This window comes from Camelus bactrianus, chromosome 3 (assembly GCF_048773025.1).
Source record: "Camelus bactrianus isolate YW-2024 breed Bactrian camel chromosome 3, ASM4877302v1, whole genome shotgun sequence".
NCBI classification, from domain to species: domain Eukaryota; kingdom Metazoa; phylum Chordata; class Mammalia; order Artiodactyla; family Camelidae; genus Camelus; species Camelus bactrianus.
The window spans coordinates 156,044,571-156,064,880 of NC_133541.1; the positions used below are offsets into that span (position 1 = coordinate 156,044,571).

The 20,310-nt window shown below is 42.7% G+C and overlaps 1 long non-coding RNA gene across 9 annotated transcripts in view; it reads left to right on the top strand.

Annotated features, from left to right (window-relative positions):
• LOC141577202 (uncharacterized) overlaps positions 1–6,543 on the top strand; it is a 112,929-nt gene extending 106,386 nt beyond the window's left edge. For 8 of the 9 annotated variants that reach the window (XR_012505947.1, XR_012505951.1, XR_012505945.1 and 5 more), the window contains one exon: positions 4,616–6,543. This is a non-coding gene — a long non-coding RNA (uncharacterized LOC141577202). Of the gene's footprint in view, positions 1–3,628; positions 3,787–4,615 lie in introns of all 9 variants that reach the window. The other variant, XR_012505949.1, reaches the window with a different exon arrangement.
• The last annotated feature ends 13,767 nt before the right edge of the window (positions 6,544–20,310 follow it).

Sequence of the window (20,310 nt, forward strand, 5' to 3'; positions counted from 1 at the left end):
ATATTGATTCATCCTGAGAAAATATTTTTCTGAGAGTCAGCATTTTAGAGGGTGACCACTGAAGAGGGTGATCATTGTTAGAGTGAGACGAGCCCCGTTTTGTACGGAGTCAGCATCCCAGTCCTGGACACGGCACTGTGCTGCGTGGTGGGTGAGGCGGCGTGGCCGCGCAGGGAACGAGGATGCCGGGCCGTTGGGCTGTGCTCAGGCCTGGTGAGGCTTTCTCTGAAGAGCAGTGGACCATCATTGACAGATTTTAATTAGGGGAGTGGGGTGCTCTCCTAGATCACTTTTGTGTTTGTAGAATGCTTGCAAACATTCAGTAGGCTCGGCAGAAAGTGATGTGACGAATCAGAGTAGGGTGGCTGCGAGGTGTAGCAGTGTTCAATTTTCAAGTGGTTTTCAGTCCCATGTTTGTGGCTCAGTAGACGTGTCACTTTGGATGACGCACTCAAGGAAGTGAAACAATTTATTTAATCAATTGAAGCAGTGATGTACCCAATTCCCAGGACTGTTGTGGAGATCCAGTGAGATAACATTCGCACAGTGTGCAGCGTGGTCCCCAGCCCAAAGTCAGTGCTGAGGGAGTGCCTGTGAATACCTGGTAGGTCAGGTGTCGGTGGTGGGTCTCGGTGACTGAGGAAATCTGAGCCCTGAAGGAGGGGTCCAGTCACATCTGTGAGTGATGGGCCTGAGCTGGGAGGGGCAGAGAGACCTTCCCTCCCAACCAGGGGCCCTGGGCAGGACGGCTATGGGAGGAGCACCGTGAAGTGAGCTCTTTTCAGGTGGAGTTGGAGTTGCTCTTGAGACATCTAAGTGCAGTGTCACGAGCTCACAGAGGAGGTCTGGGCCCGGGCTGTGCATTTTCCTATAATCTCAATCCCTGAGGACGCCGAGGTATTGATCGCTGAACGTGAAGTATTCTTTACAGGACAAGTGAATAGTAGTATCATCTCTGTCATCAAAGCTCACGTCTCTTTATTCATAACCCACTTTGTTAATTAGATACTTACAGGGCGGTTCTTCACCGCCCTCCCCTAGGCTCAGGCTCCACAGTAAAGAGCTGGTGAGCCTCCCTCTTTTCCAGAAGTAGACACATTTAGCTGGTAGCCTTCTATACCTCGCCAGACTTAGAATTTTAATTTGTTGTTTTAATTCTATTATCTGTTGGTCATCTCCTGACAGGAGAGACGTTTTACCTCATGGTCATGTTTCAATTAGCTGTTACTGAGAATTGCTGATCTGATCCATAGTGTATGTATTATATTAACTTTGTAGAGTACTTATCATTTTTCTTTCTTTGCCCTTAAATTTTGTTTGCCCCTTCAAGTTTCTATCCTATTTCGGGCCTTATTTTTTTTAATTAAAAAATGTGTGTTAGTAGTTAAGAAAACAAAAGCAAAGAAACAATGCACATGATACCTAAGTTTAGAAAATATCTATTGTGTTTTCTGTCTCGGCAATGGAGTGTTCTAGAAACTCGTGAAAACATTCATTACACAAGTTCCTTAAAATGCTGATTAAGAAATAAATCCTTCCTTCCTCATCTTTCAAGCTGCACAGCTAATTTTCAAGAAAGTGAGGGGAAATCCTCAGAATCCAAGTCATATCAGAAAGCAGGGATTCTGGGAGATACGTGAGACTTAGAATCCCTGGGGTGCCGGTTGGCTCCTGAACTGAGTGTTAGTTGCCCTGGCAGGAGGGCGGGAGGTGAGCCCCGGGCCTCTCACACTGGGAGTTGGGTGGCTCATCCTATGTAAGGCCAAGCACATCCTGAGAATCCTGTTTAATAAAGGGTGAATTAGAAAGAAAGAAAAATATCATTCCTCAAGGCAAGAAATTAAGGAAAGTCAATTTTTGGGGATGCAGGGAAAAATAACAAATCCAAAGTAAGGATTTAGTTTAAAGCTGTTCTGGCATGAGAGTGACCACAATCTCCTGGCAGAAAATCACAGCTCCTCCCGGAATGAGAAGTTGTGTTTTGAATGAAACAGTGAACAGCCATTCCTAAAAAGGCCTCCTGAGTCTTCTGGATCAAGATACTAGACCCAAACAGCTCTCTTCCAAGGTCTCATTTAAATAACCAGAAAGGTTTTAAAGGAAAGAAGCCATAATCATAGTTCTATTTATTGACATTAGTATATGCTAGGAATTCAGAGGTGACTATGGAGTTGTCTCCTCTTTTATGGACCTTACTTTCTGTTTGACATAGTTGGGGAGCTGGGTGGAGGGAGGTTTTAGTCTGTTGCAATTAGCTAGGAAAGGAAATTAAGAAAGCAGTGAAGGGTGGGTGAACTTTTTAGCTGAGGACAGTCCTGTTCATTTGGCTTTTAATTGCAGGCTCGATGAGTTTTCACTGGAGGGAATTGATCTTACAGAAAATGGACTTAACTCAGGCCTCTTCAGAATGGACAAATGAACCTGGAGAAAGACAGTCAAATCTGTGCAGACATTGAAGTTCACGTGAACGTGCTGTATCCCTGAGCCAAAGATAGGACAAGTAGGCAGCACTTCTTGAGGACAGAGGGGTGGTTTTTAAGGTTCTCCAAGAATGAATCCCAGGGAACCGGGATGGCCAGTTGTCAAACTGTGACTTTGCTTTTTGGACGGTGTGCCCACCAAAGGTATTTTCCGTTTATTAGTTTTCCTTTCTCTTAAATACATCTCAGGTGATGAGGACGTGGGCACAAGCATTGGACGCCATGTCGAGGAGACTTTGGATACCTGCCTAGAAGCGCGGGCACAGCTGCGGCTGCGTCATACATCTTGCCGCCCACCCCGTTGCTCGGCTCCGTGATCACGGCAGGGTGGTTCCTTGATGACCTGTCCATCTCCTTTGTGACATTGTAACCCACCAAAAACCGGAGCGTATTAGCTTGGCTTTGTTCTTTTCCATCCTTCTCTTTGAATGGACTGATAGTGGACCCAGTTATGTTAGCAGATGTTTTACAAGTAGGGCTCTCAGTACAAACCTTGTAATCCCCGCTGTGTGATCTAGAGAAGAAAGTTACATTCTTTCCAAATTGTTTTGATGCACTTATGTGGGAAAATGGTGTACGTTTGAATATGTATTTCCTCTCTGAATCATCATGGCTAGAGATGAATGTGGGCAGACATGGAATGTGTTTTCTGTATTTGAACTGTATGGTCCCCTAAATTCTCTCCAGCTTTTTAAAGTCATCACTGGAGTGTTACCTCCAGAGTGTCCCAAAGCATCCACCACTGCCTGTTCTTCAGACACTGTGAGTTTCCAAGTTGGAGAAGGCTGCTAGCTGGTGAGGCATTCTCTGGCACATCTCTGGCTGGCTGATGTGGGCTTAGCACCCAAGACTTGGCAGACAGTAACTAACCACGATCACTTCCATTTCTGGGACACTCATGAAGGATTTTATACGTATGCTAGTGGCATACGTTATTTCAATTAGTTTTCCCAACAATCATAATTAGATTTTTTCACCTCTATTAATAAGTAAACTGTCAAAGCGAGTTACGTGCAGACTTTGGACTGGAACACGGGTCTTTCTGATCCCAGTCTCTGTTCCCTCCCCGACCTATCCTTCCAGATGGCCAGGAGAATCTTCCTCAGTCTTGAGTTTCCTGCTGATATTACCACTCTCTTTGTTTCTAGGAGAGGAAAAGAAGTCTAAACTTACTTTCCAGTTGAAAATGGAATGGAGAGTTAACGTTGGAAGCCGGGAGAGTCTGTCCTGTGATGAAGCGGCCTCCTAGCCACTTCCACTGGGACGTCACGTCACTGTCTGGGCCCCTTGCTCAGCCTGTGCACAGGTGACAGCGCAGATGTGCCGAGCAGTCCTCCCGGACAGGGCAGTGGGTTGGAAAGTAGTTTGGGGATTTGGTTTCATTTCATAGGTTTCTGAGGGCCTTGGCCTGGCACTTCGAGTGGGACCATTCCCTGTCCCACATGCTCGTGCTCTGGGCCCGTGCAGGCCTGATGTGGCCTCAGCCTGAGGCTCAGGGCCCGTGGTGAAGTGGAGAATTTTAGTCCAGGGTCTGTGGAGGCTCTGACAATTCTGGGTCGTGGGACATTGTCCAGGATGATAATAATTCCTCCCCGAGATTCAGATTTCCTTGCCTGTGAGCCGGGGTAGTAATAGTTTCTGAGATGATTGTAATGATTCAGTAAGGGGCGCAGCGTGTGCTGGCAGGTAGCTGGTGCTTAAGGAGCAGAAGTCGCAGTCACTCTGTCAGCCTCTCACTGTGTGCTCTGTGCTTTGAGAAGATGTGTGTTTGGTGAAAGTCCTGCCCAAATACTAGGGTCTAGATGAAACGTTGTTCCTTTACTTTCCCTTTTTTTGCTCCTTCCTTTCTCTGCGTCTCATGTGTAGGGAGCAGATTCCTCTGTTTCAGGGAATACAGGCCTTTCTAGGAAAAGGACAGGATGAACGTGGATAGGTGGGGTCAGAGGGGGTCTGGAGCATCTGCATAGCGCTGCTTCCCTGCATTTCTGCATCCGGTCCCATCAGTGCACGAAGTCAGCCTTCCTCTTCCTTCCTGTGTCATCAGGTCTCTGTTTTATGGGAAAACATTTTTTACGTGTCTTTTTTCACTTACATGTTTCGTTCAGATGCTTGTTGCTTTTTTCCCTGTGCTTCAGCGTTCCTAGGAGAGAATTCAGCAGTGCAGCGTCCTCTCCGAGCTCTATGAGTTGATCGGCTTCCACCGCAAGTCCGCCTTCTTCAAGTGGGTGGCCCCCGTGCAGCGCGTGGCCCCCGGCATCCCGGAGCCTGGCGGGAAGGCCTGCTACCGACTCCTTCTGCAGACGCTTCCTGGCTACAGTCTGTCACTGATTCTGCAGGACTTCAACAAAGGTTTTGGGACTAAAACATTGCTTCAGTCCGATTAACCATGCCTTGTTTGGGCCCTGCTCTCCTGTCTCAACAGGGTGAATTGTGATTCGTGTAGAGCAGGACACAGCAGACTTTTTTCTGTCAAGGGCTTGGGAGTCAATATTTCAGGATCTGCAAACCTCCTGATCTCTGGTGCAGCTGCTCAGCTCTGCTGTTCAGACGCCAGAGCAGCCGGACAGTCCACACACCCACAGAGCTTTATTCACAGCAGTGGCTGGGGCTGGATTGGGTGTATGAACTGCAGTTTGTCCCCACAGCCTCCTCACTATTGACGCCTGTACCTGAGCGTGCATTTGCGACAATGGGTGAACCTACACTGACACGTCATCATCACCAAGAGCCCATACTTGACACTAGGATTTACACTTGGTGGTGTGCACTCTGTGGGTTTGGACAGATGTACAATGACACGTTTCTACCATCACAGCATCATACAGAGTAGTCTGTCTTAGTGACCCTAAAAATGCTCCTTGCTGCACCTCATTCATTACTCCTTCCCCTCTAGCCTCTGACAGTAACTGATCTTTTAGTCTCTGTGGTTTTGCCTTTCCCAGAACACCATACAGTTGGAATCAGACAGTTGCAGAATCTTCCCAGATTGGCTTCTTTCACTTAGTATTATGCATTTAAGGTTCCTCCATGTCTTTCCATGCCTTGATAACTCATTTTATTTTAACACCATAAATAGTCCATTTTCTGCCTGGACCACAGTTTATTTATCCATTCACCTACTGAAGAACAGCTTAGTTGTTTCTGAGTTCTGGTGATTATGAATAAAGCTGCTATTAACATCTGTATGCAGATTTGTGTGTGGACGTAATTTTCCATTTTGTTCAGTAAACACCAAGGAGCACAGTTGCCAGATCATATGGTAGGAGTACGTTTAGTTTTGTAAAAAATTGCCAGACCGTCTTCCAAAGTATCTGGGCCATTTTTCATTCCCACCAGCAATGCAAGAAAATTCCTGACGCTCCACATCCTCACCAGCATTTGGTGCTGTCAGTGTTCTGAGTTTTGGCAGTTCTGACTGGTGTGCAGTGATAACTCACTGTTTCAGTCTGCAGCCCCTTGATGACAGATGCTGTGGAGCATGTTTCCATAGATTTCTTTGGCATCAAGTTTCCATGTTGAGGTGTGTGTTGAGGCATTTTGCTCATTTTTTAAGCAGGTTATTCATTCTTCTTGTTGAGTTTAAAGAGATTTTGGTGTATTCTGGATATCAGCCCTTTATCAATGTGTCCCTGCCCTTTACCTGCAGCACCGGAGTTGTCCTTTGGGTCTCAGTGGAGTGTCAGCTCTTCAAAGAGGTTCCCTGTCTTCCCTCACCTAAATACTGTCCTTGAACTTTTCACTTTCATTGACTCACTTTGTTCTTTTTAAATAGCATTTCCCATAATTTTTAAGTACATTAAAAAAAAAGGCAATGATTGAACACTGCCTCCCCCACCAGGCTGTGTGCCCTGTGAGAGCAGAGACCCTGTCCCCACTCACCATGTCCCATGACAGCACATGTCACATGTCCATGTAAATGTGTGTAACGTGGGGCCAAACCTGATGAGCAGCTATGACGACATGTGTTGGCTACCATTCATTGAATAGAGTTTGTTTCTTGATCTTAATTTTAAATCACATGAATGAAACATGTTTCTTTTGAAAAATAAAACAACAAAGCACACCTCCATGTGATTGGTACTTTCTACTTAGCCTTCTGACCCAGGAGGGGACGTTCACCATCATTTTGTGGAGGAGGTTGGGGAGGTAAAGTAGGAGAGTGAGATCAAATAAAGTAAAAATGATAACAATCAGCTGGCTTTATTTTCACTAAGACAAATGTTACTTTAAACCATACCTCAGCTGTTGTTCTGTTGTTTTAAACACTTCTCATAGAATTAAATGGAAGCCCACTAAACCCTGAAAGGGAAATTATGTGCTCAGGTCCTGAAAAGTGTTTATGTCTATTTCTTGAAATGCACATTTTCCCTGCTGGTTACAGAAAGTCATGGCGGGAACACAGCCGTGAGCTGTGTGTGTCTGCCAGCTTCACGGGCTGCTTACTGTCATTTTCATTTTCTTGTGTTGCAGTATATGAAGGTTTTCCATCAGACTGTTTGCTCAGCCCCTTCCTGAATGAGGGATTGAATTTTCCACAGGAAATCTTATGGAAGAGAGTGACAAGGCACATGGGTTTCCCAAAAAGCAATAGTTGTTGTAATAAACTCTCACATTGGTGAACTTTTTGAATACAAGCGAGTTGAAAATTTTATCACTAGGTCATATGCCACAAATCTGTCTTAAGAATAAAAAGATTCAGATTTTATAGAAGAAGCAGTTTGAATCAAGTATAAATTACAATTTGTACACTAGTTGGTGTTAGAACATGTACTCACTCTTACCATAATTGCCTGTGGTAGGAACTGGATTATTATTTATTTATTTAAAAAAAATCCTCAAGGTTCTACTTGCCTCATTCTTGATGCAGCAGTGTTGAGGTTAGTTAAGTTGGGACATTTAGAATTCTTGGCTAGGTTTTCAGGACATTGATTTCAGCCTCTTTATCTTTTTTAGAATCTCTTCTTTGTGTCAGTCTTTGGTCTTTTGACAATGTGGAAAGACTGCACAGATCTGTCTTTCCCTTTTTCCTGTCTTTATGGGAAAAGATTTCTGTAAGACACACTACTAGGACATTAAGCATTTTGTGTGGGGTAAGTTTGGTCGGCTCAAAGGATTTCAATTAATACGTATTAATACTTGCTATTCAGCTAATGATAAGAAAATTATAAAATAACTTAAGTATACATCAATAAATATAGTACAATAAGCCCATCACCCAGATTAAGGAATTCACAAACATTTCCATATTTCCTTTATTCAGACCTTTGTTCTTTTACTTGTCCTTTGTTGAAGTATTTGACAGCAAATTCAAGAAAACATGTCATTTTACCCTATGTACTCAAGTAGGCATGTCTGAAAAATGAGGGCCATTTCTTTGATCAGGTTTTTCCATTTGACTTATGTGCTCGTTAAGTACCAGCTGTATCAGGCATCTCACTAGGCATTAGGAATCCTTGGGGCAATGAGACAGTCCTGGCTCCCAAGGAAGTTAAGGGCTGATGGAAGAAACCAACACAGGAGCTTAGGTGCCTCACCTAAGGTCCCTGCGGGATGACACCAATTGGAAAAAATTTGTGCACAATACAGTGGGATTCACAGAAGGGACTGGTCAGACTAGTAGGGCAGGCCGTGAGAGAGGCGGTCAGCAGGGCTACAAGAGGAGGAATCATTTGATCAGAATCTGAAATCTTTTCTGCCAACCTTCCTACCAAGCCCTAGGGCCCATCACACACAACCCTGTGCTGTAACTGTTTTTGATTCCTGTTACCACGTCTCCTTCAGGAAGGATTTTAAGGTGGAAAATATTTAAAATCAGTAATTGTTGCCAGAAGGGACATAGAACAAAGAACATGGAAACAACACAAATGTCCATCAGCACATGACTGGATAAAGACAAGGTGATACATATCTACAATGGAATACTACTCAGCCATAACAGATGCAATTTGCAGCAACATGGATGGACCTGAAGACTGTCATTCTAAGTGAAGTGGGGTGAAAAGAGAAAGAAAAATGCCATAAGACTTCATTTATGAGGAATCTAAAATTAATAGCAATAATAATAAGACCACAAATGAACTAATTGTTATTTTGATTTCTTGAATATGCTTAAGCACATATGACTGTCCTTTGTGATTGGATTACCATATTCTGTTTATTATTCTTTTGTAGTTGGCTTTATTCCTCTGGTAACTATGTAAGTTTAAAAATCTGAAACTCTAATCTGTTCTTAGAAACAATAATTAGTACATATATGTAACTAAAAAAATGCAGTATACTCTATACATGTATTTACATGCAATGTGTATGTGGAGTTGAACTGTAATAATTATACCTAATAATACTGAAAAAGGAAAAAAATAAAATAATATATAAAAAAAACTAATCACCCCTCTTTAAATATTAAAACATTCAGTTCTGAGATTCTGTGAAAAACAGCATGGAATTAGGTTTTTAAGATTTTCTCCTTGTTCCTCGGTGAGCAGCCTGGGCTGCACAGCTTGGCCGCCACAGGCACCCAGGACTTGCCGGCTTGCTCCTCACTTGTTGGGAGGAAGATTAGCTGATTCAGGAATATTTATGCTCTTAGAAGTTGCTGAAAACCCCACAGAGCTTCTGTTTACATGGAGTGTATCTGTCAATATACCCCATTTTAGAAATTTGAACAGAAAATTTAAACCCAAGAACTGACAAGCACACGCTGCCCCAGCACGTGGTCAAAGCAGTGCTGTCACGGTGGCGTGTGTTGGTTCTAGAAAAAATGCACCATACACTCAAGAATGAGGATGAACCCACAGATCTCATCTCAGCAATGCTATGAAGAGGTGGGACCCAAAGCCCCTAAAACAGTGCTGAAGTCCCCAGATGTCCCAGAACACACAGAGCCATGGGACCAAGAATCCAGTGTCTCATGGATCATCAGCCGTGGAGACCGCGTCCTGGGTCAGGAGAAGCAAAAGTAGGGATACCAGGCACACAGTCCTATTACAGCAAAGCTTTAAAGGTGTTGAATTGACTAAAAGAGTGGCAAAGATTTGCATTTAGAATACTACATTTCCTCTCCTGGAGACGTTAGAATGATAACACTGATTAACAGAGGATGATTGTAATGGATTAACTATGATACTGATGACATGAGCTGCTCACACTAACCCTGCACTCAATGTAGACTAAGCCTTTTATGCACACACTTCATTAGGTCTCCACATCCCTGCAAGGTGGCATTAAGCACTCATACAACCATGAAATCAGTGACTATAAAACAGTCACAAGGCTTTCTCTGCAGCATGAGGTAGCAAAACCAGCAAGGATTTTCAATGACAAAATCCAAAATCATATATATTTGGGAAAGAAAGCAAACAAAACACAGAAGGACAATAAAACAAAAGAGCAGATGGAATGGAAACTTTTATTGAAGAAAGCAATGATTGATTCAATTACAACAGGTAATGTCCCTGGTATAATTGAACCATCAATCCAAATTTTTGGAATAGTGAGTTGTGAAATTACTGTCTCATTTAATATTGGAATTCCTAGTTGGACCAATTTGATATACATCACTGGTGTGATGTTATCTATTTAGGTAAATAACAATATTCATATTTTTTAAGGTAACAGGAATCATAACACAGGACTCCAGATTTAGAGAGAGAATTCAAACAACTACTATCATACTCCATCCAGTAAGGACAAGTGTCCCTGCGTCACCAAAACAATGAGAATTTGCACACAGAAAACACATTTCTCCAGTTGTGACAAATACAAGACCGTGAACCATGAATTACGAGAAGAAGCAACTGTTTAAATGCCATGGGCAAAATTTTTTATCATCTTGAAAACATCACTGATGCACTAAGTAAGAAAAAAAATTGTTTTACTAGCAAATCTAACTGACACAGGGGTTTTTCCAAGTGAGAAGGTAATTCCAAAAATTGCAGTAAAATGAGTTAAGATGATCTGTGCAGTGACGGAGCTGATATTAGACTGACCAGCATCACGATTTCCGGTTTTACACTTGCTCTCTTCTTGTCACCTCTGACACAAGAATGCATCATATGATTTTTTTTCTTTAGGGAAAAAAAGATAAATAAAAACTAACTAGAAGATGTGGTATGGAAAGCAGTAATGAAGTTGTCTAACCTAATAATGCAGCCAGTGTAATGTAGCACTTATTCGGGCACTAGAATTTTTTAAATCATGATTTATTTTATATCCTATTTCTATCCTAAAGGAGGCACTTAAAGTTTTCTACTTTATTCAACATATCTTGTGGGGGTTGTGATATACACTGGTATGGCAGTTTTCAGAGATTCAAAATCGCCTCTGTGGTTGTGGTCAGGAAAGGCAAGGCTCCCTCAGAGCTGAGACGGAGAAGGAATCCCCGGAGTCAGCCCCCGGGCAGCTTCCGAAACGCATCTGCTTGCACTTGGCACAGGACACCATCAGCAAGTGTAACTCTGACAAGGAGATTTCCCCGGGGACCGGGGAGGTGCTCTAACATTCTGAAGCCACTTGTTTCCCAGTTAGGTAAGGCTTGGAAAAACAGTTTATTAGAAGTGACTCCCTTTGTATGTGCCTTTTGTCCTGAGAGGTCACTAATTAGCATAAATATAAAATACCCCATAATATAAGAATTTAGGTACCCCATTTTTCCATCTACCTGTCTATTTGTTTATCATATTTATACTTAGGTTACACTTTCCATGATGTTCAATTCCGGGCACCAAAAAAGAAAGGTTGCAAAATATTTCTTATAAAAAGCGGGAATGGGTCTAAGGTTTAAAAACCACTACTGCTAACAATAAAAGCCAGATAATATTTTTAACCTCAATTGCATCAGACCTTCCCGAATTCCTCCCTTAAGTTCACTGTTAAAACAATAATGGAATCTCTGTCCTTCCAAGACTCGGGCCTGATCGCCACCCATCCAGATATCTTTCTGTGGGTCCCTACTTGTCCTCGAGGCCCCCAAACACAACTTACGGGTTGAAATTTCTTCAGTGTTCCTACTGTAGGGGAAACCTGGAAGTCCCAGGCACTGTCCAGGAGTCACACCTACCTGCAAAAATCAAAGTCATGTGACTGAAATGGGACAACCCAGGTTGTGTGGTAGGGCTGAAAGCTTACCAAAAACAGGTTTGGGGGCCTTACCCAAGCCCTCCAGCTCCTAACATGAAGAAGTACAGGGAGGCCAAATTAACCACGAGACTGTGTGGCTTAATTACCCCATGAATAAAGGATTTGTGCCAGTGCCACCTTTAGACAGGGAAACCCAGAACCCAGACTTGGAAGCACCCTGTCCCCTACCCTCTGAACAAATATTCTCTCAAGACACATAGTGAGAGATGGGAGCCCCGGTGAGCTCTGGAATAAGATGCGACCTGAAAGACTGCTGGTAACAAATGGTGTGCAGCTCGGGCAACCCCCAGGACCACCAGCCATTCTGGTACCACTGATGCCCACACTTCCATCCACAACAGTTTCTTCAGGACACTTATGCACATATAACCATCACACAAAAATGATTGCTTAGACATATTTTAAGAGAAATAACATTATGAGAATGCCAAATTCATGACATGTCAGAGTCAAGACCCCAGAGTATTTACTGGATGAGATCTCACGTGTGACCCGCAGTGAGCTTTAAACCCTTAGGACACAGTCATGGAACAGTAGGCATTTTCTTTCTTTCCTCCAAGTTGGCTTTACTGGAGAACTCCGTAGACACAGGAAGACTCTGTTTCCCACCTCTACTACTTACACAAAGGGCTCATCACGTGGTGAGGGATCAGCGCTTGTGCGACCGGCTCCAATGTGAGCACTCCAGTGCCCAGCTCCTCCAGGAGCAGAGCTCCCCCCACAGGAGCAGAGACCCCCCCAGGAGCAGAGCACCCCCCACGGGCACTGCAGTGCCTGCAAGAATCAGGAGTCTGATGAGTGAGCCTGGGGCGGGCAAGTCAGGAAGCAAGCACCGCTCCCTCAAGCTCTGCAGGTGATCTCTGTGTCATCTTGAATAAATACAGTCAGCATTAAGATGTTTGACAAGAGGGTAAAAGGTAAGGCCTCTCCAAATCTCCTCGCATTCCTTTAGTTGGAGACTTGGTAGAACACATGGTGACAAGAGAAGCTGGCTTTTCATGCCCACGTTGGCCTCAGGGCTACAGGGGAGGCCACGGTGCTGCCTCCGCCCCACTTCCTGCCTTCGTCCTGCAGACCTCACAGGGGCCGCTGACTCGTTTCTCTGACTTTCTCTCCTTGGTTGTGCTACACTTCCAGCTTTTAAAAGCTCACAAAATCCTCACTGGAAAATCTTTAACAATGAACCCAAGTCAAATGAAATCAACCAAAGAGACACACTGCCTTCTTCATTACTTTATATTTTAGGATGAAATTCTTGAAGACGACTCCCTGAACTGAAGGGGTAGATGGAGGAGAAAAGAAAACAAGACAAGCATTTTTGGGCCCATAAAAAATGAGAGGTAACCAGATGGTGTCTAGTCTTCATTGCAACTCTCTGCCTGCCCCAATTTCACATGCCCCTCCCAACTGAACTCATCAGAACTCGACTGAAGGAGACGGCTGTGCAAATTTATTGGAAACCAAATAAATCACTATGGAAACAGTCTCCCAAACCCAGCGAGAACACTGTAAGCTGACCAGTGCCAGGATCTGAATACGTGCAGATCAAAATTCCGACCCCCTCCCTGGTAGGTGTACTTACAGTGGGGGTTGTCGCCGTGCAGTTTGTCTGCATCCAACATATAAAAATGAAAGGGACTCCAGTTTTCAACATCACAGTCCCTCTGAAACAACTGGTGGTCAATTAGCGTTTGTCTCCAGCAAAACTCGATTTTCTCCCCTGCACGTGGAGGTGAACACACAGAAGAGACTGATGATCCCCGCTGCGAGTGTAGCTAAGTGTGTCTAAGCAAGCTGGCTCCATCAGCATCCTGATGAGCAGGGGAGTGTGTGAGCCGCGGGGCTCTGCAGACTAATGGCCAGGCAAGGAGGGCGCTTTCTTACATTGGGGAGAAAAAGGCTGGAGCAGCACTCGCTGGAAATAAATTCTAATTAAACCTTCAGGTGCGGTTCCTGCAGCAGAACCCACGCCAATAGATGAGGCTCCCTCCGTGCTGTCCAGTCATGTGAACCAGGCTCATTAATATACATGTGTGTTTGGTTTAGCAAGTGAATCATGTCTGTTTTCTGGAAATTACATGAGGGTGGAAAACCTTCCAAACATGTTCATTTATTTGCTGTGGACTTTGTTTAATCCTCTTAAGAGCATTTAGAATGACAAACTTCTTAAATTAGCATGTTTGCCTGAGTGACCTTTCCAGGCACATGGGCCGAAACCTAGGACAGCCCAGAAGCAAATTCAAAACCGTTCCAGCTGCACAGCACTGCAGAATGTGTCCAGTTTGAGAATAAGGATTTTTTCTCCACACACTTTTCCTCCTCTGCCCAAATTAATCAGCCTCTGAAGCTCTTGTGTAATGAGTATTGTATGACTCATCTTCTCTGCCTGTAAAATGGAAATGGGAAACACTTCTGCCCAATAAAATGACATAGAACTAAGCCCCAAAATTATATATATTTAAAAAAAACAGGGCTTTACGCTGTCCAGGGATATGAATCATTTATTTAATATATCAATTGTTACTAGAATAATCTTTTTAAAATGTAACCCCTCCTCAGAAAACTTCAACTACTATTCGATAAAAATATCACAGAAAATTTCTGAAAAGAATTTAAAGGAAAATCATTTTTAACTGAATCATGTTCTAGGCACACTGAATAAATTCTTTTTAGAGAACTACTTGTTTTTAATAAATGACCTATAAAAATACACCCAGCATTAACCAGTAAATCTTCATTCCTTATTTTAAAATTCTTAAGGCATGCTATATTTCTTAAATCAAATGAGGAGATATTTGCAAGCCAATGGACAACGGAATTACCTAAGAAGACATTATAAAGCAGCAAGAGCAACTAGCACTTTGCCAAGCATTCTGCCTAAGAGTCACTCGTACCATCTTATTTTGACCTGACTGCTTAGAGGTGAGCTCCATCAGCCCATTTAACACATGAAGAAACTGAGGCTATGTGTGGTCATGTTTCCAGTACTTGGTGGAGCCAGGATCCAAAGCCGGATCTTTGTCTATAGAGCCTGTGCCTTTACCAGATCACACTAAATTTCTCACTCTTCAAATGCACTCAGTCCCCGAGGTAACACACCTTCCTTGCATTTCTAGGAGTTTTAGGAATTACTGAATTACAAGGACTAATCAGACATTTGTGTGAGCTAATTTTATATTTTCTGATTTTCCTGAATCAGTTCAGGCTGAATTCATTCTACTTACGAGAAGTCCTGAGGCAGAGGAGAGAGGGGAATATAAGCCAGACATAAACAATTTCAAGAGATCCACTTCATCAAGGAAGCAATGTATTAAGTAAGCCATTCTGCAACATGCTTGTCAATAAACCTTGGTGTCTCTCTCTCAGCCTGAAGGAGGGTAAGCCCTCCAGCCCATCTGCCTTCCAGCCACATACCCTGGATGAGCTTGGTTCCCTCACCGGTGACACATGTGTTCTCCTGGGACTCTTTGTAGAGATTAAATGATAAAACTGTATGCAAAGGGGCTACTTCATTGCCAGACAGTAGGCACTAAACAAATAATAAAATTATTTTGTTTCATGAAAATGGGAGGCAAGTCTCCCAATTAAACATTCCTGATAGAATCCCAACAAGCACTTTAATTTGTCTACAAGAAATTGTAAAATAGCATTTCTTTTTTGAAGGCCGTATCCATTCTCCCTACTTTTTACAAATCCTGGCTGTTATCCTGAAAATCTATTCCCAGAACGTGGCATCCATCTCCCATATTTAAATCCTTTAAGTTTGAAATTATGATGAAGCTTGGGCACATAAAGATTCACACCATAATTCACAGAATAAACAAAGACCACAGGAACAGGGCCACCTCCAGACCCCATGTGCTCAGGACAGGCTCCAAACTTCACAAAATCAGAAGCATACTGTTTGAAGAGAAAGAAAATTGAATGTGATCAAGGAGGCTGACATAGAGCACTGGCCGGCTCACGAGACGACCCCGTCGCCCCCTCGTCTGACCTAAGTCATCGAACACAGTTATCCGTTGATCTCTAACTAAAACTAGAACACGGGTAGGGTTGGAAAGTAACATTTTTTCCTACAATATATACATATTGTCAACTAAAAATTGGCACTTGTCATCTGCCTCTGATTTGGTTAAGTCATGAGCCACTGCAGCTGCTGACTTTCAACACCCTCTGAAAGTAGTTAAGTGTGGAGATCAGGAATGGGGCGCTCTGTGCTCTGGGAAAATGGGCAGAAGAGTCTTCAGATAGTTAGACATTTTCAGGAAATTTTATGCGCCCAAATTCTTACATCCCCTCCTATCTAGAAAAGCGCTAAAATCATTAACAGAGACACCTGCTTCTTGACTAGCAGCAGCCTCTGCCTAAACTTGTATTGGACCGCAAGTCCCCCTTCACTGAAATCTTATATAATTCTGAGCTCCCCCTCCTCTTCAGAGCAGTTCCTCCGAGCTCTCTGAGATGCTGTCACCTGGGCTCTGGTCCTTATTTTGCCCCAGATAAACTTTAACCAACAACTCTCACGTTTTGTGGTTTATCGACAGTACCACAAAAATTAAGCTTACATACTTGAACTCAGAGTAAACATTCAGTATCAAATATTTCTTGACTTAAATTCCTATTTAAATGTAAATAATTATTCCATTTCTTAAATATAACATCTTTAAATATAAATTAACAGATATTTGTGAATCTTTGAAAAATATAGTCTAGAAAAAAATTTTAGCAATTAAAAAAGCTATCGTGTGGAGCTTTAGAATTTCAAAAGTGGAAGAGAATAATATTGTAACTCAAGTTCTTGTTTTAAATGCAGAGATCCTGAGGCCTCAAAAGACATATCAATTTGCCTGATTTTATACACTGTCCTTTAACAGAAAACCTTGAACTAAGTTCCTGGTCTTTGAGAAACCAAGACTTGCTCTGCTGGTGCAGGGCTGAAATTTATGAAAATGCGTCGTGAGAAAGAACCAGAATGCGGGGGCCTGGGCGAGGCAGCGGAGGAAAGGAGGGTCTCACCTTGTCGTGGGTGAGAAATAGTCTCCCGCAGTGCTGGTGTGATGGGCATCCCTCAAGTGCCTGAAAACTACTATTTAGCACACCTGCCACCGAAACGCACACAAGCTGTTTAACTAGAAGGCTGACCAGGAGGCTTTCTCAGTGACACAACAAGCTATTTTCAAGTTAACTCTACAACTACAGGAAGAGAAAGAATAGAAAGCTGGTATTAATTATTAAAAATTTACACCAAGAACCATGGAAATTCCAGGAGAAATATAAAGACGTTGGAAGTTTCATTATGCTAACTTACTGCCAATTCATTTGTCTTAAAAGCTGTGCTATAAAATATATTGTCCTTTGTTGTTCCAAATCACATTTGAAAGAAATAATGTTTCTTAAGGGTGTTTCTGGAAATTTCTTCTATTTCCTAACACCAAATCTCAGACCCTTAAAGAAATGGGGGGTTGGCATTTCGTCCACTGTTCTCTAGGCAATTTGTTTTTCCTTCAAAGAACAAGGGGGGAATCACACAGAAAAACATTTGAGCATCAGGCTGCTTACATTTCCTCAGGGAGTCTTGGAAAATAAGGTGGAAATGAACAGTAGGACAGAAACATGGCGGGAGAGTCACTGGCTAGAAGGTGAGAACAAATGTGTTCTCCAACGTGCTCTGGTAGCCACTAGTTTAAATGAACTGAGCAATTGTTCGAGCATACACGCACTTCTACGGGAAAATCTCAACCGTTACCAAACGATCAGTGCAGCCCGAAGCAATGGACGGACTGCGGAGGCCCCCGGCGTCTCATCGTGTTGTCTTACACCATGTGCAGGATGAGCAGTGCCTCCCCGCCCCCTCCCTCCCCTCCCCTCGATGGAGATGGCTGGTCCTGAGCTGAGCTTACCTCATAGCAAGCTGTCTCTCAGCCCTCTGTCTAAAGCAAGATAAAAGCAGGAAAGCTACCTGGGACTTTACAGAACCAACCCAAAAGGGAACTGAAGCACCTTTCTTCCCTCCTTTCTGCTGCCTGGAATGTGGGCCTGATTTTTGACCCTCAGGCAGACACTTTGGGCCATCAAGTTGACGGGCTGAAAATAAGAGGCATCTGGTTCTCTGACCCTGGGACCTTCATGCAAACCAGCCCTGTGGTACCGATTGCTTGACTTCTTTATGTAAGAGGGAAATACAAGTTTAGCATGTGTAAGCTACCGCTGTTATCTGGGGAAGTAGGTGTTGTACATTGCCACGGTAAGTCCTAATAATAAAGTTAAAGATTCACCAAAAACTATTTACCGAATAGTTAATAAATGATAAAGAGTTCCTGATTTTTGTTTTAATGCTATGAAATGTAAATCAAGTTTCAGCATATGCTAGTAAAACAAGACACTGTGGAGAAAAAGCAAAACAGAGATTATAGAACAGAGACACAAAGCCTCCTCTTCTCCAAGGCACAGGAGGACAGCCGTGACTCTACGTGCCAAGGTTGGAGTCTCATGGGCTCCCTGTTTTCCTTGCCTTGGGTTGTCTTTTCTTTCCAGCCTTGGGAAAAATGGATGACTGCTGGTCAAATCATTTCAGGAGCAGCTTCCATCGTGTAGAACCCCTGTCTCTTCCTTTCCTCTGCCTCCTGGAATGTTCTGACACAATTAATCAGTCCAGCCTTCTAAATTGAGCAAATGGAGCTCAATCAATCTGCTTTTAGACAGAGTTAGGAAACAGACATTAAAAAGCATAACTAGGAAATCTTATCTTCCAGAGGTCATTGCACAGATGAAATAGGAGAATATCTGTGAATCACTCTGTAAACACTAAGTACAATACAAACAATATTAGTACTGATTCTATGTCACATTCTTCAAAAAACGAAAACAGAATAGTTTTCTACCAGAAGGAGAAGGTGCTTTACAATTTTCTGTCACTTTAATTCTTCAAAAGTTTCTATAAAATTGATGTCTTTAAAAAAATCAATGCACATTAGGGACTAAATTTAATTCCTTCATCTTCCCCTGTTTAACAGATATCAAGAATGATACCATTTCTAGACATTTTATCTAGGAAAGCCTTTGGTATACATGAGGCACAGAGCATGACAAATTGTCAGTATCACTCAGGATAGGAAACCCATGTTTGATACCCGAACTTGAAGACATGAAGAAGATGCCTGGCATGTCCCACTGACCTTTCAAGCTGTTATTTTTGAAACACTTGTTTCTTCTTGGTCCAGAACAGACCCGCATTTGTTGATGTGAGACTCTTTAAGTGAAAAGGTAAACCCATAATTACACTTTAGAGACTGAAGCCTTACCCTCCTCATCCATGTGGACATAGCATCCTTACTGATTCCTAACATGAAAAATGACCACCAATGACATCTCAGGATGCTCCAATGCAGAGGTTCTCTGCTGCAGTGAAGAGGAAAGAGCCGTGTGCTTCCAGATGTACTTACTGTCTGTAGCTCACTTGGCAAGACACGGCAACTTGTCTAAGCTAAAGCTTAAAAGTGGAAAATAGAGACAACATCCATGGCAAAGGGCATTCGGAGGCTAATTCCTTGGCCCCACTTCATCGCTTCTCAAGAGCCGTGGGCAATACCTTGAGAAAGGCAGCAATACGTTACCCAACTCATCAAAAAGCTGTGCCTCCTACTAATTGACAGTAAAGCAAGTGTCATCTGGCTCAACAGATCTCCCTGTGTCTCTACAGTGGTCGTCTAATTTTTCTTTATTTTGTCGGTTGGGGGACACTCCTTTTTTGAAAATCCTCCTCCCTGCAGTAGAAGTTCTTATTTTCCCAACCAGAATGCAGGCTTGAAGGGGGGCAACAGAGCTGAGAACACATAAATCAGTATTTATTCTTTGATATATTTTTTACACATGGACTAAAAATCATTGGGTCAGTTGGACATCAATATCATATCTAATTTACACTATTGTCAACTTTCATTTTACTACCAGCTCCTGAAACAGTCACGTGGTCACTAGGTTTTTTTTCCTTCCCTTGACCCATGGGTTCGATGATTTCTAACCAGACACAATAGCTTTTTGAAAAGAAGTCTGTTTCACCTTTTGCTTTTAAACTAAACTTGTGTGCTTGACCCTGATTTCATTCTAACATTCACAAAAATCTATCCAAGGACAACCACATTTAACATCATCTCTAGATGTCTTGAATACAATGGTGAGTGATTCTTCCAGATCATTAAACTATATATGCACATTATGCTGTGGTCCTATTCAATTTGTGGTGTTTACAGGAATCGTTACCTCTTTGGATACTTTATTACACATTTAGCATTTCTTTATCCAATTCAGTTACATTAATATATAAGATTTCAAAAGATCTGCTTTCTCAAAATGATGAGGTTTAACATCTATAGTCTATTTTAAATCAAGTAATTCAATAAGGTTGTCAAGGACAGCAGTGAAGGTTGTGTGTGGTGATTGCTGCTTCAGAGTCTCCAGTCCTGTCCCTTGATCTTACAGGTGTTTACGCATCCTTGTCAATGTCATCACATCAGTCTATTAGGAGCTGAAATTAAACTACCTGGATGCTAATTTTTTTTAAAAAAACAATATACTCAATTTCCCCTTCTAATACTTTATTGTTTCTCATACTGAGGCTCACCAGTTTTCCTAATATATATATTTGGTGGGGAGGGGGGCACAGCTCTGAATGCCTGCAGACAGCACCAACTCT